At 60.3% G+C, this 26,237-nt stretch overlaps 3 long non-coding RNA genes across 4 annotated transcripts; all 3 read right to left on the reverse strand.

The window, feature by feature from the left end:
* Positions 1-14,693: 14,693 nt before the first annotated feature.
* Positions 14,694-17,213, reverse strand: LOC136305073 (uncharacterized). Of its 2 annotated transcripts, XR_010724999.1 has the most exons (5): positions 16,912-17,213; positions 16,626-16,777; positions 15,919-16,054; positions 15,034-15,101; positions 14,694-14,757 (listed from the first exon to the last, which is right to left on the reverse strand). It is a non-coding gene; the product is annotated as an uncharacterized lncRNA (long non-coding RNA). The 2 variants fall into 2 exon arrangements; XR_010725000.1 differs by lacking the exons at positions 14,694-14,757; positions 15,034-15,101; positions 15,919-16,054 and adding an exon at positions 16,227-16,511.
* A 6,428-nt stretch (positions 17,214-23,641) lies between these two features.
* Positions 23,642-24,340, reverse strand: LOC136305074 (uncharacterized). Its single transcript, XR_010725001.1, has 3 exons — positions 24,066-24,340; positions 23,806-23,975; positions 23,642-23,727 (listed from the first exon to the last, which is right to left on the reverse strand). It is a non-coding gene; the product is annotated as an uncharacterized lncRNA (long non-coding RNA).
* Positions 24,341-24,788: 448 nt separating this feature from the next.
* LOC136305075 (uncharacterized) lies at positions 24,789-26,010 on the reverse strand. Its single transcript, XR_010725002.1, has 4 exons — positions 25,748-26,010; positions 25,488-25,657; positions 25,330-25,409; positions 24,789-25,252 (listed from the first exon to the last, which is right to left on the reverse strand). It is a non-coding gene; the product is annotated as an uncharacterized lncRNA (long non-coding RNA).
* Between the last annotated feature and the right edge of the window lie 227 nt (positions 26,011-26,237).

Genomic DNA, 26,237 nt, shown 5'->3' on the forward strand with positions numbered 1-26,237 from the left:
CCCAGGGACACCTAGGGGACAGCCAGGGCACCCCCAGGGACACCTAAAGGACAGCCAGGGAACCTTCAGGGACAGCCAGGGCCCCCCAAGGGACAAACAAGGCACCCCCAGGGACACGTAGGGTACAGCCAGGGCACCCCCAGGGACACCAAGTGGACAGCTACGGCGCCCCAAGGGACAGCCAGCACACCCCCAGGGACACCTAGGGGACAGCCAGGGCACCCCCAGGGACACCTAAGGGACAGCCAGGGCAGCGCTGGGACACCTAGGGGGACAGCCAGGGCCCCCCAAGGGACAGCCAGGGCACCCCCAGGGAGACCTAAGGGACAGCCAGGGCACCCCAGGGTCAGCCAGGGCCCCAACAGGGACACCTAGGGGACAGCCAGGGCCCCCGATGGGACACCCAGGGAACCCCCAGGGACACCGAGGGGACAGCCACGGCCCCCCCAGGGACAGCCAGGGCACCCCCAGGGACACCTAGGGGACAGCCAGGGCCCCGAAAGGGACACCCAGGGCATCCCCACGGACACCTAGGGGACAGCCAGGGCACCCCCAGGGACAGACAAGGCACCCCCAGGGACACCTAGGGTATAGCCAGGGCCCCCCAGGGACAGCCAGGGCCCCCCAAGGGACAGCCGGGGCACCCCCAGTGACACCTATGGAACAGCCAGGGCACCCCAGGGACAGCCAGGGAACCCCCAGGGACAACTAGGGGACAGCCTCGGCCCCCTCAGGGACAGCCAGGGCACCCTAGGGATACCTAGGGGACAGCAAGGCACCCCAGGGACAGTCAGGTCCCCCACAGGGACACCCAGGGAACCCCCAGGGTCACCTAGGGGACAGCCAGGGTGTCCCTGGGACAGCCAGGGCCCCCCAAGGGAAAGGCAGGGCACCCCCAGGGAGACCTAAGGGACAGCCAGGGCATCCCCAGGGACACCAGAGCACCCCCAGGGACACTTAGGGGACAGCCAGGGCCCTCCCAGGGACACCAGGGTACCCCCAGGGCCCTCCCAGGGACAGACAAGGCACCCCCAAGGACAGACAAGGCAAACCCAGGGACACTTAGGGGACAGCCAGGGTGTCCCTGGGACAGTCAGGGCCCCCCAAGGGAAAGGCAGGGCACCCCCAGGGAGACCTAAGGGACAGCCAGGGCATCCCCAGGGACACCAGAGCACCCCCAGGGACACTTAGGGGACAGCCAGGGCCCTCCCAGGGACACCAGGGTACCCCCAGGGCCCTCCCAGGGACAGACAAGGCACCCCTAGGGACACCTATGGGACAGCCAGGGACCCCCAGGGACAGCCAGGGCACCCCCAGGGACACCTAGGGGACAGCCAGGGACCCCCAGGGACACCTAGGGGACAGCCAGGGACCCCCAGGGACAGCCAGGGCACCCCCAGGGACTCCAGGGCATCCCCAGGGACACCTAGGGGACAGCCAGGGCACCCCCAGGTACAGCCAGGGGACAGCCAGGGCCCCCCCAGAGGTTGAAGGGGCCCCCCCGCTGCAAACCCAGCACGGCTGCCTGCGTTGCGGCCCCCCAAAAACCCATGGCCTCCCCCCGAGCTGATATCGACCCCCCCACAGCATCATTGATCCCCACCCGAGTGTCACTGACCCCCCCAATGTCATTGATGCCCCCCCAATATTCCATTGATCCTTCCTCAGCGTCGCTGACCCCCCCCAAAATTCCATTGATCCCCTCCACTTGATCCCGCCCTTTTTCTCCCCTCACGTTTCCCGACCTTTTTCTCCCCTCACGTTTCCCGCCCTTTTTCTCCCCTCACGTTTCCCGCCCTTTTTCGTGGGGAACGACCCCTGAGGGGTCCTGTGGAAGGATTCTGGAGGTCCGAGGGGTGAATTTGGGGTTTGGAGGGAGGTTTTGGGGGGTCCCAGGGATGGATTTGGGGGTTTTTGGGGGTCCAAGGGATGGATTTGGGGGTCCCGGGGTGGATCTGGGGTCCTGGGGAGGTTTTGGGGGGTCCCAGGGGTGGATTTGGGCTTCATGGGGAAAGGTTTGGGGGTTTTTTGGGGCCTCAGGGCTGAATTTGGGGTCCGGGGAGAGGTTTTGGGGGTTTTTTGGGGTCCCAGGGGTGAATTTGGGGTCCGGGGAGGGGTTTTTGGGGGTCCCTCACCTGCAGGGCGTCGCGGGGGTGGCAGGGGGAGGGGGCAGCGGGGGGGGCCCAGCGCCCACCCCCCCTTGGGCTTCAGGAGGGCGTCGATGAGACCGAAACAGCTCGGGGGGGGGGGGTCAAAAACGGGGGGGGGGTCACGGGCTGGAACCCCCCAGTGCCCCCCAAACCACCCCCAGGGCCCCCCCGACCTCCAGGAGCCCGCAAAACCCTCCTCAGGTTCCTTTGATGCCTCAAATGGGCCGCCCAAACCTCCCGAAGCCCCCCCAAAAACACCCACAGCAGCCCCTTGAGACTCCCCGCAGACCCCCCAAAACCCCCCAAACCCCTCCAGGACAACTCGGGACCCCCAGGACCCCCCAAAATCCGCCCACCCCTCCCCCTGAGGCCTCATTTGACCCGCTCCACGTTGCGGACAGGCACCAGCTGATCAAGCCACAAGCACCAGCACCTGCGGGACTGGGATGGACTGGGAGCACTGGGAGGGTGATCAGAGAGAACTGGGATGGACGGGGAGTGGACTGGGACGAACTGGCAGGGTCCATGGTGGGCACACGGTGCCTTACTGGTCTGTACTGGGATGGGTCTAATGGCCCCAGGGGAGGGGGTGTGGCCACACTGGTCCAGACTGGGAGGGGTGTCACCATGGCGCCGGAGGCGGAGTCGAGGATACGAGCGAGGCAGGGACACCTAGGGGACAGCCAGGGCACCCCCAGGGACACCTAATGGACAGCCAGGGCACCCCAGGGACACCCAGGGCACCCCCAGGGACACCTAGGGGACAGCCAGGGCACCCCCAGGGACACCTAAAGGACAGCCAGGGCACCTTCAGGGACAGCCAGGGCCCCCCAAGGGACAAACAAGGCACCCCCAGGGACACGTAGGGTACAGCCAGGGCACCCCCAGGGACACCAAGTGGACAGCTACGGCGCCCCAAGGGACAGCCAGCACACCCCCAGGGACACCTAGGGGACAGCCAGGGCACCCCCAGGGACACCTAAGGGACAGCCAGGGCAGCCCTGGGACACCTAGGGGACAGCCAGGGCCCCCCAAGGGACAGCCAGGGCACCCCCAGGGAGACCTAAGGGACAGCCAGGGCACCCCAGGGTCAGCCAGGGCCCCCACAGGGACACCTAGGGGACAGCCAGGGCCCCCGATGGGACACCCAGGGAACCCCCAGGGACACCGAGGGGACAGCCACGGCCCCCCCAGGGACAGCCAGGGCACCCCCAGGGACACCTAGGGGACAGCCAGGGCCCCGAAAGGGACACCCAGGGCATCCCCACGGACACCTAGGGGACAGCCAGGGCACCCCCAGGGACAGACAAGGCACCCCCAGGGACACCTAGGGTATAGCCAGGGCCCCCCAGGGACAGCCAGGGCCCCCCAAGGGACAGCCGGGGCACCCCCAGTGACACCTATGGAACAGCCAGGGCACCCCAGGGACAGCCAGAGCCACCACAGGGACACCCAGGGAACCCCCAGGGACAACTAGGGGACAGCCTCGGCCCCCTCAGGGACAGCCAGGGCACCCCCAGGGACACCTAGGGGACAGCCAGAGTACCCCCAGGGACACCTAGGGGACAGCCAGGGCACCCTAGGGATACCTAGGGGACAGCAAGGCACCCCAGGGACAGTCAGGGCCCCCGCAGGGACACCCAGGGAACCCCCAGGGTCACCTAGGGGACAGCCAGGGTGTCCCTGGGACAGCCAGGGCCCCCCAAGGGAAAGGCAGGGCACCCCCAGGGAGATCTAAGGGACAGCCAGGGCATCCCCAGGGACACCAGAGCACCCCCAGGGACACTTAGGGGACAGCCAGGGCCCTCCCAGGGACACCAGGGTACCCCCAGGGCCCTCCCAGGGACAGACAAGGCACCCCTAGGGACACCTATGGGACAGCCAGGGACCCCCAGGGACAGCCAGGGCACCCCCAGGGACACCTAGGGGACAGCCAGGGCACCCCAGGGACACCTAGGGGACAGCCAGGGACCCCCAGGGACAGCCAGGGCACCCCCAGGGACTCCAGGGCATCCCCAGGGACACCTAGGGGACAGCCAGGCCACCCCCAGGTACAGCCAGGGGACAGCCAGGGCCCCCCCAGAGGTTGAAGGGGCCCCCCCGCTGCAAACCCAGCACGGCTGCCTGCGTTGCGGCCCCCCAAAAACCCATGGCCTCCCCCCGAGCTGATATCGACCCCCCCACAGCATCATTGATCCCCACCCGAGTGTCACTGACCCCCCCAATGTCATTGATGCCCCCCCAATATTCCATTGATCCTTCCTCAGCGTCGCTGACCCCCCCCAAAATTCCATTGATCCCCTCCACTTGATCCCGCCCTTTTTCTCCCCTCACGTTTCCCGCCCTTTTTCTCCCCTCACGTTTCCCGCACTTTTTCGTGGGGAACGACCCCTGAGGGGTCCTGTGGAAGGATTCTGGAGGTCCGAGGGGTGAATTTGGGGTTTGGAGGGAGGTTTTGGGGGGTCCCAGGGATGGATTTGGGGGTTTTTGGGGGTCCAAGGGATGGATTTGGGGGTCCCGGGGTGGATCTGGGGTCCTGGGGAGGTTTTGGGGGGTCCCAGGGGTGGATTTGGGCTTCATGGGGAGGGGTTTTTGGGGGTTTTTTGGGGCCTCAGGGCTGAATTTGGGGTCCGGGGAGAGGTTTTGGGGGTTTTTTGGGGTCCCAGGGGTGAATTTGGGGTCCGGGGAGGGGTTTTTGGGGGTCCCTCACCTGCAGGGCGTCGCGGGGGTGGCAGGGGGAGGGGGCAGCGGGGGGGGCCCAGCGCCCACCCCCCCTTGGGCTTCAGGAGGGCGTCGATGAGACCGAAACAGCTCGGGGGGGGGGGGTCAAAAACGGGGGGGGGTCACGGGCTGGAACCCCCCAGTGCCCCCCAAACCACCCCCAGGGCCCCCCCGACCTCCAGGAGCCCGCAAAACCCTCCTCAGGTTCCTTTGATGCCTCAAATGGGCCGCCCAAACCTCCCGAAGCCCCCCCAAAAACACCCACAGCAGCCCCTTGAGACTCCCCGCAGACCCCCCAAAGCCCCCCAAACCCCTCCAGGACAACTCGGGACCCCCAGGACCCCCCAAAATCCGCCCCCCCCCTCCCCCTGAGGCCTCATTTGACCCGCTCCACGTTGCGGACGAGCACCAGCTGATCAAGCCACAAGCACCAGCACCTGCGGGACTGGGATGGACTGGGAGCACTGGGAGGGTGATCAGAGAGAACTGGGATGGACGGGGAGTGGACTGGGACGAACTGGCAGGCGTGTGGGGGTCGATGGTGGGCACACGGTGCCTTACTGGTCTGTACTGGGATGGGTCCAATGGCCCCAGGGGAGAGGGTGTGGCCACACTGGTCCAGACTGGGAGGGGTGTCACCATGGCGCCGGAGGCGGAGTCGAGGATACGAGCGAGGCAGGGACACCTAGGGGACAGCCAGGGTACCCCCAGGGACACCTAAAGGACAGCCAGGGCACCCCAGGGACACCTAGGGGACAGCCAGGGCACCCACAGGGACACTCAGGGCACCCCAGGGACACCTAGGGGACATCAAGGGCAACCCAGAGGCAGCCACGGCACCCCACAAATAGCCAGGGCACCCCCAGGGACACCTAAGGGACAGCCAGGGCACCCCCAGGGACACCTAAGGAACAGCCAGGGCTCCCCCAGGGACAACTAGGGGACAGCCAGGGAACCCCCAGGGACACCTAGGGGACAGTCAGGGCACTCCAGGGACACCTAGGGGACAGCCAGAGCACCCCCAGGAACACCGAGGGGACAGGCAGGGCACCCCCAGGGACACCTAGGGGACAGGCAGGGCACCCCCAGGGACACCAGGGCATCCCCAAGGACACCTAGGGGACAGCCAGGGCACCCCAGGGACACCTAGGGGACAGCCAGGGCACCCCCAGGGACACCTAGGGGACAGCCAGGTCACCCGGAGGCACGCCTAGGGGACAGCCAGGGATCCCCAGGGACAGCCAGGGCACCACCAGGGACACCTAGGGGACAGTCAGGGCCTCCGTAGGGACACTCAGGGAACCCCCAGGGACACCAAGGGGACAGCCAGCGCATTCCCAGGGACACCTAGGGGACAGCCAGGGCACCCCCAGGGACACCTAAGAGACAGCCAGGGCAGCCCTGGGACACCTAAAGGACAGCCAGGGCACCCCAAGGGACACCTAAAGGACAGCCAGGGCACCACAGGAACAGCCAGGGCACCCCCGGGGACACCCAGGGGACCCCAGGGACACCTAGGGGACAGCCAGGGCACCCACAGGGACACCCAGGGCACCCCCAGGGACACCTAGGGGACAGCCAGGGACCCCCAGGGACAACTAGGTGACAGCCAGGGCACTCCCAGGGACACCTAGGGGACAGGCAGGGCACCCTAGGGTCAGCCAGGGCTCCCCCAGGGACAACTAGGGGACAGTCAGGGCACCCCAGGGACACCCAGGGCACCCCCAGGGACAGCTAGGGGACAGCCAGGGCCCTCCCAAAGACACCAGGGTACCCCCAGGGCCCCCCCAGGGACAGAGAAGGCACCCCTAGGGACACCTATGGGACAGCCAGGGACCCCCAGGGACAGCCAGGGCACCCCCAGGGACTCCAGGGCATCCCCAGGGACACCTAGGGGACAGCCAGGGCACCCCCAGGTACAGCCAGGGGACAGCCAGCGCCCCCCCAGAGGTTGAAGGGGCCCCCCCGCTCCAAACCCAGCACGGATGCCTGCGTTGCGGCCCCCCAAAAACCCATGGCCGCCCCTCGAGCTGATATCGACCCCCCCACAGCATCATTGATCCCCACCCGAGTGTCACTGACCCCCCCAATGTCATTGATGCCCCCCCAATATTCCATTGATCCTTCCTCAGCGTCGCTGACCCCCCCCCAAAATTCCATTGATCCCCTCCACTTGATCCCGCCCTTTTTCTCCCCTCACGTTTCCCGCACTTTTTCGTGGGGAACGACCCCTGAGGGGTCCTGTGGAAGGATTCTGGAGGTCCGAGGGGTGAATTTGGGGTTTGGAGGGAGGTTTTGGGGCGTCCCAGGGATGGATTTGGGGGTTTTTGGGGGTCCAAGGGATGGATTTGGGGGTCCCGGGGTGGATCTGGGGTCCTGGGGAGGTTTTGGGGGGTCCCAGGGGTGGATTTGGGGTTCATGGGGAGGGGTTTTTGGGGGTTTTTTGGGGCCTCAGGGCTGAATTTGGGGTCCGGGGAGAGGTTTTGGGGGTTTTTTGGGGTCCCAGGGGTGAATTTGGGGTCCGGGGAGGGGTTTTTGGGGGTCCCTCACCTGCAGGGCGTCGCGGGGGTGGCAGGGGGAGGGGGCAGCGGGGGGGGCCCAGCGCCCACCCCCCCTTGGGCTTCAGGAGGGCGTTGATGAGACCGAAACAGCTCGGGGGGGGGGGGGATCAAAAACGGGGGGGGGTCACGGGCTGGAACCCCCCAGTGCCCCCCAAACCACCCCCAGGGCCCCCCCGACCTCCAGGAGCCCGCAAAACTCTCCTCAGGTTCCTTTGATTCCTCAAATGGGCCGCCCAAACCTCCCGAAGCCCCCCCAAAAACACCCACAGCAGCCCCTTGAGACTCCCCGCAGACCCCCCAAAACCCCCCAAACCCCTCCAGGACAACTCGGGACCCCCAGGACCCCCCAAAATCCGACCCCCCCTCCCCCTGAGGCCTCATTTGACCCGCTCCACGTTGCGGACAGGCACCAGCTGATCAAGCCACAAGCACCAGCACCTGCGGGACTGGGATGGACTGGGAGCACTGGGAGGGTGATCAGAGAGAACTGCGATGGACGGGGAGTGGACTGGGACGAACTGGCAGGCGAGTGGGGGTCGATGGTGGGCACACGCTGCCTTACTGGTCTGTACTGGGATGGGTCTAATGGCCCCAGGGGAGGGGGTGTGGCCACACTGGTCCAGACTGGGAGGGGTGTCACCATGGCGCCGGAGGCGGAGTCGAGGATACGAGCGAGGCAGGGACACCTAGGGGACAGCCAGGGCATCCCCAGGGACACCTAAAGGACAGCCAGGGCACCCCAGGGACACCTAGGGGACAGGCAGGGCACCCTTGGGACAGCCAGGGCACCCCAGGGACACCTAGGGGACAGGCAGGGCACCCTTGGGACAGCCAGGGCTCCCCCAGGGACAACTAGGGGACAGCCAGGGAACCCCCAGGGACACCTAGGGGACAGTCAGGGCACTCCAGGGACACCTAGGGGACAGCCAGAGCACCCCAAGGACAGCCAGGGCACCCCCAGGGACACCTCGGGGACAGGCAGGGCACCCCCAGGGACACCTAGGGGACAGCAAGGCACCCCAGGGACACCCTGGGCACCCCCAGGGACACATAAGGGACAGCCAGGGCACCCCAAGGAGAGCCAGGGCACCCCCAGGGACATCTAAGGGACAGCCAGGGTACCCCAGGGACACCAAGGGGACAGCCAGGGCACCCGCAGGGACACCTAGGGGACAGCTAGGGCACCCCAGGGACAGCCAGGGCCCCCCCAGGGATAGCCAGGGCATCCCCGGGGACACCTAGGGGACAGCCAGGGCACCCCAGGGACACCCAGGGGGCAGTCAGGGACACCAAGGGGACAGCCAGGGCACCTCCAGGGATAGCCAGGGCATCCCCGGGGACACCTAGGGGACAGCCAGGGCACCCCCAGGGACACCTAAAGGAAAGCCTGGGCACCCCAGGGACAGCCAGGGCACCCCAGGGACACCTAGGGGACAGCCAGGGCCCCCTCAGGGACAGCCAGGGCCCCCCAAGGGACAGCAAGGGCACCTCCAGGGACACCAAAGGGACAGCCAGGGCACCCCAGGGACAACTACGGGAAAGCCAGGGCACCCCTACGGAGACCTAAAGGAAAGCCTGGGTACCCCAGGGACAGCCAGGGCACCGCCAGGGACACCTAGGGGACAGCCAGGACACCCCAAGGGACACCTAGGGGACAGGCAGGGCACCCCCAGGGACACCTAGGGGACAGCAAGGCACCCCAGGGACACCCTGGGCACCCCCAGGGACACATAACGGACAGCCAGGGCACTCCAAGGAGAGCCAGGGCACCCCCAGGGACATCTAAGGGACAGCCAGGGTACCCCAGGGACACCTAGGGGACAGCCAGGGCACCCCCAGGGACACCAAGGGGACAGCCAGGGCACCTCCAGGGACACCTATGGGACAGCCAGGGCACCCCCAGGGACACCAAGGGAATAGCCAGGGCACCCCCAGGGACACCATGGGAACAGCCAGGGCACCCCCAGGGACACCTAGGGGACAGCCAGGGCACCCCCAGGGACACCAAGGGGACAGCCATGGCACCCCAGGGACACCTAGGGGACAGCCAGGGCACCCCAGGGACAGCCAGGGCGCCCCCAGGGACATCTAGGGGACAGCCAGGGTATCCCCAGGGACACCAGAGCACCCCCAGGGACACTTAGGGGACAGCCAGGGCCCTCCCAGGGACACCAGGGTACCCCCAGGGCCCCCCCAGGGACAGACAAGGCACCCAAGGGACACCTATGGGACAGCCAGGGACCCCCAGGGACAGCCAGGGCACCCCCAGGGACACCTAGGGGACAGCCAGGGCATCCCAGGGACGCCTTGGGGACAGCAAGGCACTCCAAGGACACCTAGGGGACAGCCAGGGCCTCCCAGGGACACCTAGGAAGACAGCCAGGGCCCCCACAGGGACAGACAAGGTACCCCTAGGGGACAGGCAGGGCAGCCCCAGGGACACCTGGGGGACAGCCAGGTCACCCGCAGGCACGCCTTGGGGAATGCCAGGGACATCTAGGGGACAGTCAGGGCACCCCGAGAACAGCCAGGGCCCCCACAGGGACACCTAGGGGACAGTCAGGGCACCCCCAGGGACACCTAAAAGATAGCCAGGGCAGCCCTGGGACACCTAGGGGACAGCCAGGGCACCCCCAGGGACACCTAAGAGACAGCCAGGGCACCCCAGGGACAATTAGGGGACAGCCAGGGCACCCCCAGGGACACCTAGGGGACAGCCAGGGCATCCCAGGGACAGTCAGGTCCCCCCAAGGGACACCTAGGGGACAGTCAGGGCCTCCGTAGGGACACTCAGGGAACCCCCAGGGACACCAAGGGGACAGCCAGCGCATTCCCAGGGACACCTAGGGGACAGCCAGGGCACCCCCAGGGACACCTAAGAGACAGCCAGGGCAGCCCTGGGACACCTAGGGGACAGCCAGGGCACCCCAAGGGACACCTAAAGGACAGCCAGGGCACCACAGGAACAGCCAGGGCACCCCCGGGGACACCCAGGGGACCCCAGGGACACCTAGGGGACAGCCAGGGCACCCACAGGGACACCCAGGGCACCCCCAGGGACACCTAGGGGACAGCCAGGGACCCCCAGGGACAACTAGGTGACAGCCAGGGCACTCCCAGGGACACCTAGGGGACAGGCAGGGCACCCTAGGGTCAGCCAGGGCTCCCCCAGGGACAACTAGGTGACAGTCAGGGCACCCCAGGGACACCCAGGGCACCCCCAGGGACAGCTAGGGGACAGCCAGGGCATCCCCAGGGACACCAGAGCACCCCCAGGGACACTTAGGGGACAGCCAGGGCCCTCCCAAAGACACCAGGGTACCCCCAGGGCCCCCCCAGGGACAGAGAAGGCACCCCTAGGGACACCTATGGGACAGCCAGGGACCCCCAGGGACAGCCAGGGCACCCCCAGGGACTCCAGGGCATCCCCAGGGACACCTAGGGGACAGCCAGGGCACCCCCAGGTACAGCCAGGGGACAGCCAGCGCCCCCCCAGAGGTTGAAGGGGCCCCCCCGCTCCAAACCCAGCACGGATGCCTGCGTTGCGGCCCCCCAAAAACCCATGGCCGCCCCCCGAGCTGATATCGATCCCCCCACAGCATCATTGATCCCCACCCGAGTGTCACTGACCCCCCCAATGTCATTGATGCCCCCCCAATATTCCATTGATCCTTCCTCAGCGTCGCTGACCCCCCCCCAAAATTCCATTGATCCCCTCCACTTGATCCCGCCCTTTTTCTCCCCTCACGTTTCCCGCACTTTTTCGTGGGGAACGACCCCTGAGGGGTCCTGTGGAAGGATTCTGGAGGTCCGAGGGGTGAATTTGGGGTTTGGAGGGAGGTTTTGGGGCGTCCCAGGGATGGATTTGGGGGTTTTTGGGGGTCCAAGGGATGGATTTGGGGGTCCCGGGGTGGATCTGGGGTCCTGGGGAGGTTTTGGGGGGTCCCAGGGGTGGATTTGGGGTTCATGGGGAGGGGTTTTTGGGGGTTTTTTGGGGCCTCAGGGCTGAATTTGGGGTCCGGGGAGAGGTTTTGGGGGTTTTTTGGGGTCCCAGGGGTGAATTTGGGGTCCGGGGAGGGGTTTTTGGGGGTCCCTCACCTGCAGGGCGTCGCGGGGGTGGCAGGGGGAGGGGGCAGCGGGGGGGGCCCAGCGCCCACCCCCCCTTGGGCTTCAGGAGGGCGTTGATGAGACCGAAACAGCTCGGGGGGGGGGGGGATCAAAAACGGGGGGGGGTCACGGGCTGGAACCCCCCAGTGCCCCCCAAACCACCCCCAGGGCCCCCCCGACCTCCAGGAGCCCGCAAAACTCTCCTCAGGTTCCTTTGATGCCTCAAATGGGCCGCCCAAACCTCCCGAAGCCCCCCCAAAAACACCCACAGCAGCCCCTTGAGACTCCCCGCAGACCCCCCAAAACCCCCCAAACCCCTCCAGGACAACTCGGGACCCCCAGGACCCCCCAAAATCCGACCCCCCCTCCCCCTGAGGCCTCATTTGACCCGCTCCACGTTGCGGACAGGCACCAGCTGATCAAGCCACAAGCACCAGCACCTGCGGGACTGGGATGGACTGGGAGCACTGGGAGGGTGATCAGAGAGAACTGGGATGGACGGGGAGTGGACTGGGACGAACTGGCAGGCGAGTGGGGGTCGATGGTGGGCACACGCTGCCTTACTGGTCTGTACTGGGATGGGTCTAATGGCCCCAGGGGAGGGGGTGTGGCCACACTGGTCCAGACTGGGAGGGGTGTCACCATGGCGCCGGAGGCGGAGTCGAGGATACGAGCGAGGCAGGGACACCTAGGGGACAGCCAGGGCATCCCCAGGGACACCTAAAGGACAGCCAGGGCACCCCAGGGACACCTAGGGGACAGGCAGGGCACCCTTGGGACAGCCAGGGCTCCCCCAGGGACAACTAGGGGACAGCCAGGGACCCCCAGTGACAACTAGGTGACAGCCAGGGCACTCCCAGGGACACCTAGGGGACAGGCAGGGCACCCTAGGGTCAGCCAGGGCTCCCCCAGGGACAACTAGGGGACAGCCAGGGAACCCCCAGGGACACCTAGGGGACAGTCAGGGCACTCCAGGGACACCTAGGGGACAGCCAGAGCACCCCAAGGACAGCCAGGGCACCCCCAGGGACACCTCGGGGACAGGCAGGGCACCCCCAGGGACACCTAGGGGACAGCAAGGCACCCCAGGGACACCCTGGGCACCCCCAGGGACACATAAGGGACAGCCAGGGCACCCCAAGGAGAGCCAGGGCACCCCCAGGGACATCTAAGGGACAGCCAGGGTACCCCAGGGACACCAAGGGGACAGCCAGGGCACCCGCAGGGACACCTAGGGGACAGCTAGGGCACCCCAGGGACAGCCAGGGCCCCCCCAGGGATAGCCAGGGCATCCCCGGGGACACCTAGGGGACAGCCAGGGCACCCCAGGGACACCCAGGGGGCAGTCAGGGACACCAAGGGGACAGCCAGGGCACCTCCAGGGATAGCCAGGGCATCCCCGGGGACACCTAGGGGACAGCCAGGGCACCCCCAGGGACACCTAAAGGAAAGCCTGGGCACCCCAGGGACAGCCAGGGCACCCCAGGGACACCTAGGGGACAGCCAGGGCCCCCTCAGGGACAGCCAGGGCCCCCCAAGGGACAGCAAGGGCACCTCCAGGGACACCAAAGGGACAGCCAGGGCACCCCAGGGACAACTACGGGAAAGCCAGGGCACCCCTACGGAGACCTAAAGGAAAGCCTGGGTACCCCAGGGACAGCCAGGGCACCGCCAGGGACACCTAGGGGACAGCCAGGACACCCCAAGGGACACCTAGGGGACAGGCAGGGCACCCCCAGGGACACCTAGGGGACAGCAAGGCACCCCAGGGACACCCTGGGCACCCCCAGGGACACATAACGGACAGCCAGGGCACTCCAAGGAGAGCCAGGGCACCCCCAGGGACATCTAAGGGACAGCCAGGGTACCCCAGGGACACCTAGGGGACAGCCAGGGCACCCCCAGGGACACCAAGGGGACAGCCAGGGCACCTCCAGGGACACCTATGGGACAGCCAGGGCACCCCCAGGGACACCAAGGGAATAGCCAGGGCACCCCCAGGGACACCATGGGAACAGCCAGGGCACCCCCAGGGACACCTAGGGGACAGCCAGGGCACCCCCAGGGACACCAAGGGGACAGCCATGGCACCCCAGGGACACCTAGGGGACAGCCAGGGCACCCCAGGGACAGCCAGGGCGCCCCCAGGGACATCTAGGGGACAGCCAGGGTATCCCCAGGGACACCAGAGCACCCCCAGGGACACTTAGGGGACAGCCAGGGCCCTCCCAGGGACACCAGGGTACCCCCAGGGCCCCCCCAGGGACAGACAAGGCACCCAAGGGACACCTATGGGACAGCCAGGGACCCCCAGGGACAGCCAGGGCACCCCCAGGGACACCTAGGGGACAGCCAGGGCATCCCAGGGACGCCTTGGGGACAGCAAGGCACTCCAAGGACACCTAGGGGACAGCCAGGGCCTCCCAGGGACACCTAGGAAGACAGCCAGGGCCCCCACAGGGACAGACAAGGTACCCCTAGGGGACAGGCAGGGCAGCCCCAGGGACACCTGGGGGACAGCCAGGTCACCCGCAGGCACGCCTTGGGGAATGCCAGGGACATCTAGGGGACAGTCAGGGCACCCCGAGAACAGCCAGGGCCCCCACAGGGACACCTAGGGGACAGTCAGGGCACCCCCAGGGACACCTAAAAGATAGCCAGGGCAGCCCTGGGACACCTAGGGGACAGCCAGGGCACCCCCAGGGACACCTAAGAGACAGCCAGGGCACCCCAGGGACAATTAGGGGACAGCCAGGGCACCCCCAGGGACACCTAGGGGACAGCCAGGGCATCCCAGGGACAGTCAGGTCCCCCCAAGGGACACCTAGGGGACAGCCCGTGGACCCCAAGGGACACCTAGGGGACAGCCAGGGCACTCCAGGGACACCTAGGGGACAGCCAGGGCAACCCCAGGGACACCTAGGGGAAAGCCAGGGCACCCAGAGCTCCAAGTGCTCTCCAAGGCAGGCTCAAAACCCTTACCAACGATTGGCTTTAATAAAGCAACTCACACAAAGTCACCAGCACCACACGGTTGGTCTGTAACGGCTGCAACAAAATATGCCCTCCTGGAAGCAGTTCAGCACTTACTGATCACTTCTTTGTTTTGGCACTTCCCAGCCAGGGCCTGCGGGGCCTCCTGCAGATGCAGGTCTTCGCTGACAAGGCTCCACTTGTGCAGCAGCAGCAGGATTAGGGGCAGGAGCAGGAGCAGCTCCCTGAAATTTTAGAAAATATTAGAAAAATACAGGCAAAAATCTCACCTCTGTCCTCCCCTAAGAACATCCCTAGGACATCATCCCAGTTTTTCCCAGCTAGGAGCTGCAAGGAATTCAGGCAGGGGAATTGACATCAGGGAACAGCTTTGTAAAGTCAAAAGCAGAAAGAGAAGATCCACCAGCAAAGGGCAGGAAAGGGGAAAGGTTTCTGAAAACATTTCTGCAGTCTAATTAATAATTATTTCTGCTTCCCCAGCGAGAAGAACACAAACTCACAGCCATTCAGGCCTGACAGTCCCCTGCAGCCAGAGCTCAGCACACATCCACAGAAGCACGTCCAGCATCTGAAAGAAAAAAAAAAAAAAAAAAAAAAACAACAAAAAAACACAATCAAACCAGAAGGAAAAGGTGATTTCTTTGGCTTCAAAGTTATTTCAAGTTCTTAAAGCCCAACACAGCTGATAGGAGAAACAGAGTCAGGGCTCCTGGCAGACAGAGGGTGTTTTCCCCCCCAGGGGACTGCAGAGGAATTGTCTGGGACTTGGACTGTCCCTCGGGGTGACACCAGTTGCTGTGACTTTTATCATTCCATATGTTTGACTCCCAAAACTTCCCAGCCCAGGGGCTTGAGCTGACAGGGCAGCACAAAGATTGTTCTCTGTGTGGTGCCCAGATTTGGGGTTCACTGTCACCTTTGCTAGTTTAGATGAATTATACCCACGGCCCCGAATTCCCTGCTCAGTTCCTGCTGCAATAACCTCACAGTGCCTCACAGAGCATGGATATTCCCACGCAGAGCTGCTGCTTGAATGCCAGATGTGTCAGGAACCAGCAGAGCTTCCAAGGAAGCTCAGCAGGATGGGGACAGGATAGGTTTCTATTCCATAGATTTGGTTAATTATAACCCTCATCCCCTGGGGGTCACCTGTCAGATTTCCCTGGAATTCAGCCACCCCCTGAGCTCGGGCTCCAGGTGATGTTTCAGAGCAGGAGAAGGCACTGGCCGGCCTGTGCTGAGGCAGCCCCTGTGCCCTCGGGAGGACACAGCTCCCTGCAGGAGCTCAGCTCCTTTCCGAGCCCCAGCAGTGGCCTCTGCAAGTGCCTTTCCCTCAGGCAAGGGATGCCCATCCCTGCCTTCAGCACACCTCCAGTGGGACCCACCTGCAAAAGCTTTCCATCACTTCTGCACTCCGGCTGGCTCCCTGGGAAAGTCCAGACTTCATCCAAACGAAACTCCATCCCACTCAAACCTTTGATTTTGAGGCATCTCCGAGGGCCGTTGCTCTGGATTTAATTTCTGTGAGGGAGGAGCGCCTTGGCTTTAATGCTGCCGATGGGTGATGTCCTCAGGCTGAAAGGGAGGGGATTTGGGGTGGCCAGGACACCCCTGGCAACTGTGTGGGAGCTCCGGGAGGTGGGAATTGCTGTCTGAGCTCCTCTGCAGACAGCCCGAGCCGCCGTTCCCGGGCAATGCCAGCTGTTCCCTGGGGAGCTCTTGGGCTGTGGGTGCCTCTGTCCGGGCTGCAGCATCTCCCCGTGCCCGGCGGGAGCAGCCCCTGGCCGAGGAGCCGCGGCAGCCCCGGGGCCGTGTCCGTGCCAGCCCCGAGCCCGGCCCCGGGCCCTGCGTTTGGCCGCCGCTGCCACGGGCGGGGCCCCGCAGGTACAGCTCCTCCCCTGCACATCATCCCAGGGCTGCTGGCCCCGCTGGGGCTGCCGGCCTCCTTCCTCCCTGCGCCTCCGGGCACCCGGGACACCTGCAGGAAACACCGAGGGACACTGCAGGCGGCACGGGGGGGCACCGAGGCCTCCGGCCAGAAAAGCAGCCCTGGCCTCAGCAGCTGCCATCAGTTTGGCCCGGCAACACTCACCTGCAGGAAACGCCCCTGTGCGGGTGGGACCGGCCCTGCCTCTCTCCAGAACTTTGGCCGTGGAAGAAGGGAAGCCTCAGGACTTGTCCTGCTCCTTTCCGCCCAGAAAGAGACTTTGTGTAAGTACTTTTACGGCAGCTGTTGAGTAAATCCTGGAAAGGACAGGAAATCAGCGTCACTGGAAGAGCTTTGTGCTGTCGTGACCTGCCAGCCAGTTCTGCCCTCGAGCCATTCCAGGGGCTGGTGTGTGAAGCAGCTTTGGCAGAGAAGGCGGCACTGCACTTACCTTAGTGGGGCCAAGCGTTGCCATCCTATGGAGGTCCATCCCCATAATGCAGAGATTGGTTCAGCTGCTTGGAGCAGAGTCCGGGTAATGCCAAGGTGCTGAGTTCGATTCTCAAACGGTCCGTCTGCTTGAGAGTCAGATTTTAGGATCCCTCTCAGGCTCAGTATATCCTGTGACCTGGAAATAAGAGGAAAATTCTCGGCTGAGTTTTAATAAAACAGCTTTTGCCATTGCAGGGTGTGAGCTGCACTCGGTGATTTTCGGCCGCGATGAGCCCCACGAGCATTCCGCCCTTCCTTGCCGCCATCTTGGTTGCGTCTGAGGCCACTTCCGGTCCCGCCGGCATCTTTTATGTGGCACCGCTAAGGCCCCCGGCAGGTGTTTACACAGACGCCTGACTAAATCCACGAATCCGAACCCGGAGGCGGCGCGGATGAGCACACGGCCGGTGTCTGCACACCTGGAAACGCCGCGGAAAATTGCGCCCGGGCGGCGCTGTAGTCGGGGTTTTTGTGCAGGCATCTGCGTAAACGCCTACAGGGTCCTTATTTTTTCCCGCCCTTTTGGCCGCCCTTTTTGGAAGGTCGGGCGCCTCGCGCCTCGGCGCCATTTTGTGAGGGGCGACGCGTGACTTCCGCTTTTGCTTGCCGCCATCTTGGTTGCGGCTGAGGCCACTTCCGTCCCGGCCGCCATGTTCTTTGTGGCTCGGCATAGGCCTCCGCCAGGTGTTTACACAGACGCCTGACTAAATCCACGAATCCGAACGCAAGCGCGTCGCGACTGAGCACACGGCCCCTGTCGGCACACCTGGAAACGCCGCGGAAAATTGCGCCCGGGCAGCGCCGTAGTCGGGGTTTTTGTGCAGGCGTCTGGCTAAATGCCTATAGGGTCCTTATTTTTTCCCGCCCTTTTGGCCGCCTTTTTTGGAAGGTCGGGCGCCTCGCGCTTCGGCGCCATTTTGTGAGGGGCGACGTGTGACTTCCGCTTTCCCTTGCCGCCATCTTGGTTGCTCCTGAGGCCACTTCCGTCCCGGCCGCCATGTTCTTTGCGGCTCGGCATAGGCCTCCGCCAGGTGTTTACGCAGACGCCTGACTAAATCAACGAATCTGAACGCGGACGCGGCGCGACTGAGCACACGGCCCGTGTCCCCACACCTGGAAACGCCGCGGAAAATTGCCCCCGGGCGGCGCCGTAGTCGGGGTTTTGTGCAGGCAGCTGCATAAACACCTATAGGGTCCTTATTTTTCCCGCCCTTTTGGCCGCCCTTTTTAGAAGGTCAGGCGCCTCGCGTCTCGCCGCCATCTTGGTAGTGGAACCCACTAAAATGCCCCCTCGGCCGCTCACACAAGCGCCTGACTCAATGGACTGCCGCCCGCGGCGCCGCTGCGCCCCCATCCCGTGTCCGCACACCCGCAGACGCCGCGGAAAATCGCGCCCGGACGGCTCCGGGGTCCGGGTGGCGCGCGCAGGCAGCCGGCTGCCACGCGCCCGGGCTCCTTGCCTTTTTCCCTCCCTTTCGACCCCGAGCTGCGGGCGGGCGGGCGGCAGCGCCGCCCCCGAGCTCACAATGCGGGGCTGCCACGCGCGTCGGGGACGGGCGGGGGGGGACAGCTGCACTACCGCTCTTTGCCCACAGGGTGGCAGCACTGCCGCACGGCTCCGGCGGGACGGTCATGGGGGACAGCTGCACTACCGCTCTTTGCCCACAGGGTGGCAGCATTGCCGCACAGATCAGGCGGGACGGGCGGGAGGGACAGCTGCACTACCGCTCTTTGCCCACACGGTGGCAGCATTGCCGCACAGATCAGGCGGGACGGGCGGGAGGGACAGCTGCACTACCGCTCTCCGCCCACAGGGTGGCAGCACTGCCGCGCGGCGGCGCGGAGCGGAGCCATAAACGAACGTGCCCAGAAATGCCCTTCCGAACAGCCTCCGGAATAAATGGCCCAAAAGACCCCCGAGCACACCTGCGAGAACCCTGCCAGCAACCAGACCGAAACAAAACAGCCTTTCGTTCAGGCTCTATTTCAATATTTTTTATCTTTGTGATCCTGATATTTACATTAATCATTACAATTCATCTTTTATATTATGTACATTATACAACATGTATTATGTTTATTATACTATTATATTTATTATATATATTAAATATAGAAAGTTATATATAAAATAATTTATTATTTATTACGTAATGTTATAAATAATAATACATTTCATTTAAATATCATGATTATGTACATTATAGATGTTTATATTATGTATATTATATATATTTATAAAACGTGTAGTATGTAATAATATATTGTGTATTTATTATTTATATTATTTTTCATATCCTATACTTTTTGTTATTTTTCTTTTTCATTATTTTTTAATTCGTTTGTTTATATTTTAAACGATATTTTACACTAGATGAATTCATTAACCTAACACATCAGAAACACAATTAATTTGAATTAAATGAGCCTGGTTTTCTAAGGGGTAAAGTTTTAATCTTTATTCAAATAATATGGGCATGTTTTCTATTTCTCTATGGGTTTTTTTTGGTGGGTTGCGGGGGAGTTTATTTTGTGGGTTTTCTTTTTTTGTTCGCTTTGTTTTGGAGTTCTTTGCTAATAAACAAGCAGGGTCGGAGAGTTACAAAATAAAACGTCTACTTTGTTTTTATTGCCCCCTCTGAAATACGCCTCGACAGCCTGGACAGCAGGCTGCTGCTGGTAACACTGTGCACGGGTAGGAGGAGACCTGGTCGGGGCTGGGAAGGAAAAAACGGCACCACGGTGGTCACAGCTTTCTCCCTTCAGGAGTTTTATGGAGCAGAAAATACAGAGCTTTTGCCAACTGCGCTCTCTATGACATCCCGACGTCCAGCGGGCACGGAGGTCATTTCTCATCTTTCTTGCCAACAGCCAAACCCCCAGGCGCCCGGGGGAAGAAAGAGTATGGGGGAAAAAAAAAGGAACAAAGAAAACATGAAAAAATAAACCAAAACTATAGAAAATAATAAATAAAATTAAAATACCAAAAGAAAAAAATTTCAAAGTAACAAAAAAGTGGAAAAAAAATTTAAACAAAAAATTAAAATAAAAAACTAAAAGTAGTTTTAACAAGTAAATAAATAGCTAAAGAAAAAAATATAAAAATTAAAAAACGGAAGAAAAAGTCTTTGAAAAACCACAAAACGCAACATGAGAAACCACAACAAAAGAGCATAAAAATACAAAAATAACAAAAAATAAAATACAAAATTAAATAAATGCAGCTTTCACCTCCTGCCACTGCCTAAAAAAGCACCATGGCTTTCCTCAATTATGCAGCAATAAGGGAAACAAACCCAGTGCCCCCCAGAACAGAAGGTTTTCTAGACAATTCCCACTTTTGCTTGGAAACAAATTCTATTTTAGTGGGAAGCTCATTTTGGACAAACACCCAAATGTGCCAAGGTAGGAAAGAACCAGCCCCTTGTGTCCAAGGAACAGCAGCTAGGCCTGGATTCAGGTTTTAATGGCATTTATGTAATTCAAAATGCAGTAAATTGAACTTTACAAAGAGATGAATCATGGCAAATAAATACTTCAGCGTTTTCTTGGGAATTCACAGAATTTTGTGGAGATGGTGCTGGACAATTCCTGATTTACCAACATTAATTGGGTAAATTTCCTTGGAAATGTGCTCTACAAGGTGCAAAAATTCCAATTAGGATGGAAAATTGGAATAAATAAATATTCCCTTACTAAAATCAGAGAGAAAATCAGAGTTATTCCTTCAAATAAAAGGAAGGAATAACATCTAAATCCAAGCTTGCCTGGAAAACAAGCTCAGGAATTTCTAACATTGAAAACTTTTGCAAGAGTCATGAAGTTGGTGAAAGTTCATGGAATGATGATTTAAAATCTGCTTCCTCTGCTCTAATTTAAAGGGAAGTGGGAATTCAACAGGTCCAGTTACTCCTATCCAACCTTGGACTGGGATAAGGCCTTCCAGTGGCTTCACTTCCTACTGGCTCTCTCCTTTTTGCCCACAACCTGGAAGAGGAAAAGCAACAGGAATAAAGTCTCAAACAGGATGTCCTTGGTCCAGGCAGACTGCAATGCAGCTCCCAGGGAGGGAGGCCAGGCTGTGCCTCGGGGAGCTCCGGGAATCTGGGATTGCCCGTGGGATTAAAGGGCTGGAAAAGCACACCCACCTGCCAGGTTCAGTGCTGGGACAGAGCAAGGCCGGGGCTCGGGGGCAGCAGTTAGAGCTGGGACTGCAGGAGAACACCCCAAACCCGGGTTAAACATCCGGCACGACACGCAGCACGCTCCGGGAGAAACTCGGGTGGGAGAAGCCCTGGGATGCTCCACGTTCCTTGCCCTTGGCAGCTGTGCCAGGGCCTCCCTCAGAATGCTGACCTCACCGTGCAGCTCCTACAAAATAGGAGAACTTATGGGAATCGCCCAGCAATCCATGGACTTCCAGTTATTAAGAACCACAGCTGCAGCGAAAGGTGCCCAAACTCTACTGCAAACCAGCAGGGCTGAGGAGACGCAGGGATTTATTCCTGAGGGGACACAAGGATCCCTCAGCCAGCCAGGATTTCTCCCAGGCTCTTCCCACTGCTCTCTGAGGACACAAACAGCAGTTTTTCCCTGGAGTTCCCCTTTCCAACAATGCCAAGACTCATGTTCTCCTCCAACCCCAGGTTCAGGAAGGAAAGTAGGAATATTATCACTGCACAGACTGTCCAGGAGGGTGTGACTGAGGCAGCAGCACCAGCTCCCACTCCACTGCTGCTCTGGATTCCTGAGCAGCTCCTTTCCATCCTGCCCTTCCCAGCACCATTCCCTGGGTGCCATGTCCACAGACACCTTCTCCATGCAGCTTAAAACCCACAGACACCAACAGAAAGGAGATCAAAAATCAATTCACATGCTGCTAGTCAGAGAGAATGGGAGAGGCCTAAAAATCTGCATTTATTTTAGAACACTAGAGCAATTTCTTCATGACCCTGACTATCAGTGATGGGCAGATAAACACCTTCTTTAACTTACTACCTGCAAAAACATCAAGTTTCAAGTTTAGTAAAGATAAAATTTTGCTGCAAAAATAAAAGAGGTGGGATGTTGGTGTTAGTGCTTTAACCTTCGGACATTAGCGGGTATTTGTAAAACAAATTCATTATTGAAGCAGCTAACTTGAAAATAAGGGGGTTTTACAATAAAGTTGACCAAAAAAGAGTCTCAAAATTAAGATATAGGTTGCACAAATATTTAAGAAAAAAAAAGTTGCCTTTCGCGCATATAACCTGCCAGCCTCTCATGTTTTCAGTCCTTACCATTTATTTTTACCAAGGTGATGACTAAAACCTTGCCAAAAGCTCAAAAAAAAAAACAATCCAGGACAAGGCAGGTGTTTTCCCAAGTACCCCCAGTGTGGAGCTGTTTCAGCCACAAGTGTTTGCTCCCTCAGCCCAGCCAAGAGCAGGCTCCAGCTGCTGGCCAGGGGTTACCAAGGGACTCACCTGTTTGAAGCTGTAAATGCAGGTGGCCTGCACTGGAGTGCCAAAAAATGTGAAATATGTGACTCTCACCTTGAATAGCGATCGATCTTCTCAGGGGAGCCCCTCACCCAGACTGGGGGGCTCTGCCACGGATTTCATCCCTCTGCATCTGAAAGAAAGTTGGGACAAAAGTCAGAGTGCTGCAGGATACCTTGACAGCGCCACACATCTTGTGGCAATCTAGGAATATCCTCTACAGTCTAACTACACCCCACATCACAAATTTCAAGCCCCCGGCACTATTACCCTCGTACCCCTACACCCAGACTGAGCATCAAGGCAGAGCAGCTCCGGGCCAAACACACACCAACACCCGTGACACAGCACAGGACAAACGAGGGGACGCAACAGGGACAGAAAACTCTGGGCAAGAAGAATGACCCTGAGGGTCCAGAGAACTCGGAATGAGATGACCGAGGTGAGAAGGAAGGTGAGCTGGCCAGGCTCAGAGAACCCTGCAGGAACAAGATGCCATCGGGATGACTTATCCCAAGAAATGCAGAGATGGATGCCTGAGAATCCTACGGTCAGAATCCTCGACCTGCCTTTGCATTCTCACAAGACCTAACCCGCCGGAATGGATCAGGGCGGTGCACGGCTGTCAGGACAGCTCAGAACAAGACCTGAAAAGGCATCGGACTGGATGCTTGTGAAGAGAGATGGATTCTGATGAGTGTCCGAGCAGCTGAGACAAAGGCACCTGGCTGAGGAGCACAGAGATCAGAAATGCTAAGACTGATGCCAGGGGTTTTGATAGGCCCCTCAAAGGACAAAAGGAAAAGACAAGACACCAAACAGACAGAGTGCACAACAGACAAGTGACACAACACACACCAGGACTGCTCTGCCCTGCACACCTCGGCACTCTGATCCAGAATGAGACTTTCTGTAGCCTAAGCGGTCACATCTTGGACATCCCTGTCACCAAAAATGACTCAAAAAATCCCTCCCGGTGGCCCCTGATCCCACACCCCACTTTCAAGCCCTCCCTGGCTCCGAGCCCTCCACTTATCTCTCGGACGTCTAGGGAGGTGAATCCACGCTGGGTGGCAAAGAAGGCCGCCTCTCCCTCAGGGAAATTCCTGCTGTTGCTGGGCTGTTGTCTCCTACACAGCTACAATAAAGAAAACCAAACATCAAAGCATAATCTTGGCAGCCCATCACCCAAAACCCGACAATTCTGCTACTCACTGTCTCCTAAGCTTGCCTGTGTCCTCGGGCCCCGTGCTTCAGCTGCGCTCAGAGGCCAACGCCGGCGTCGCAGGGTCTGCCTGGGTAAAGAGCAGACAATGTGACGTGGCAGCGCTGGAACTTGAGGGGACCCTCCCTCCTTCTCCTCCCTGACTCACCTCAACTCCTCGGCCGTTATCCAAGCCTACCTGGATGGGGCCTTCACAAGGAGAAGATCAAGGCTCCATCACAGACTCCTGGAATGCTCCCGGAGGGCTCACGGGTGAGGTGACCCGGGTCTGTCGTCCGGTTGGTGAGAGGGGAGCTCGGCCTCCTGCGAGTGGACTCCCTAAAACACACAATAACGGAGGCTTAGAGTTGCACCAGCGAGTGAGGCTTGAACAATAGCAACTGCATCTGTCCACCCATCACTGCTCACCTCGCCCACGTCAGCTTGACTGCTGAGATCCGGCTTCACCACCTAAAAATAAAGACAAAGAACAGAGATGTAACACAGCCATCATTTACACCTCCCCTGCAAATCAAAACAGTGACTGACCTTCTCAGGGGAGCCCCTCACCCAGACTGGGGGGCTCTGCCACAGATTTCACCCCTCTGCATCTGAAAGAAAGTTCGGACAAAAGTCAGAGTGCTGCAGGATACCTTGACAGCTCCACACATCTTGTGGCAATCTAGGAATACCCTCTACAGTCTAACTACACCCCACATCACAAATTTCAAGCCCCCGGCACTATTACCCTCGTACCCCTACACCCAGACTGAGCATCAAGGCAGAGCAGCTCCGGGCCAAACACACACCAACACCCGTGACACAGCACAGGACAAACGAGGGGACGCAACAGGGACAGAAAACTCTGGGCAAGAAGAATGACCCTGAGGGTCCAGAGAACTCGGAATGAGATGACCGAGGCGAGAAGGAAGGTGAGCTGGCCAGGCTCAGAGAACCCTGCAGGAACAAGATGCCATCGGGATGACTTATCCCAAGAAATGCAGAGATGGATGCCCGAGAACCCTACGGTCAGAATCCTCGACCTGTCTTTGCATTCTCACAAGACCTAACCCGCCGGAATGGATCAGGGCGGTGCACGGCTGTCAGTACAGCTCAGAACAAGACCTGAAAAGGCATCGGACTGGATGCTTGTGAAGAGAGATGGATTCTGATGAGTGTCCGAGCAGCTGAGACAAAGGCACCTGGCTGAGGAGCACAGAGATCAGAAATGCTAAGACTGATGCCAGGGGTTTTGATAGGCCCCTCAAAGGACAAAAGGAAAAGACAAGACACCAAACAGACAGAGTGCACAACAGACAAGTGACACAACACACACCAGGACTGCTCTGCCCTGCACACCTCGGCACTCTGATCCAGAATGAGACTTTCTGTAGCCTAAGCGGTCACATCTTGGACATCCCTGTCACCAAAAATGACTCAAAAAATCCCTCCCGGTGGCCCCTGATCCCACACCCCACTTTCAAGCCCTCCCTGGCTCCAAGCCCTCCACTTATCTCTCGGACGTCTAGGGAGGTGAATCCACGCTGGGTGGCAAAGAAGGCCGCCTCTCCCTCAGGGAAATTCCTGCTGTTGCTGGGCTGTTGTCTCCTACACAGCTACAATAAAGAAAACCAAACATCAAAGCATAATCTTGGCAGCCCATCACCCAAAACCCGACAATTCTGCTACTCACTGTCTCCTAAGCTTGCCTGTGTCCTCGGGCCCCGTGCTTCAGCTGCGCTCAGAGGCCAACGCCGGCGTCGCAGGGTCTGCCTGGGTAAAGAGCAGACAATGTGACGTGGCAGCGCTGGAACTTGAGGGGACCCTCCCTCCTTCTCCTCCCTGACTCACCTCAACTCCTCGGCCGTTATCCAAGCCTACCTGGATGGGGCCTTCACAAGGAGAAGATCAAGGCTCCATCACAGACTCCTGGAATGCTCCCGGAGGGCTCACGGGTGAGGTGACCCGGGTCTGTCGTCCGGTTGGTGAGAGGGGAGCTCGGCCTCCTGCGAGTGGACTCCCTAAAACACACAATAACGGAGGCTTAGAGTTGCACCAGCGAGTGAGGCTTGAACAATAGCAACTGCATCTGTCCACCCATCACTGCTCACCTCGCCCACGTCAGCTTGACTGCTGAGATCCGGCTTCACCACCTAAAAATAAAGACAAAGAACAGAGATGTAACACAGCCATCATTTACACCTCCCCTGCAAATCAAAACAGTGACTGACCTTCTCAGGGGAGCCCCTCACCCAGACTGGGGGGCTCTGCCACAGATTTCATCCCTCTGCATCTGAAAGAAAGTTCGGACAAAAGTCAGAGTGCTGCAGGATACCTTGACAGCTCCACACATCTTGTGGCAATCTAGGAATACCCTCTACAGTCTAACTACACCCCACATCACAAATTTCAAGCCCCCGGCACTATTACCCTCGTACCCCTACACCCAGACTGAGCATCAAGGCAGAGCAGCTCCGGGCCAAACACACACCAACACCCGTGACACAGCACAGGACAAACGAGGGGACGCAACAGGGACAGAAAACTCTGGGCAAGAAGAATGACCCTGAGGGTCCAGAGAACTCGGAATGAGATGACCGA

The sequence above is a fragment of the Chamaea fasciata genome, unplaced genomic scaffold (genome assembly GCF_029207755.1).
Source record: "Chamaea fasciata isolate MVZ Bird 193981 ecotype frontalis unplaced genomic scaffold, bChaFas1.0.hap1 SCAF_261, whole genome shotgun sequence".
NCBI lineage: Eukaryota > Metazoa > Chordata > Aves > Passeriformes > Sylviidae > Chamaea > Chamaea fasciata.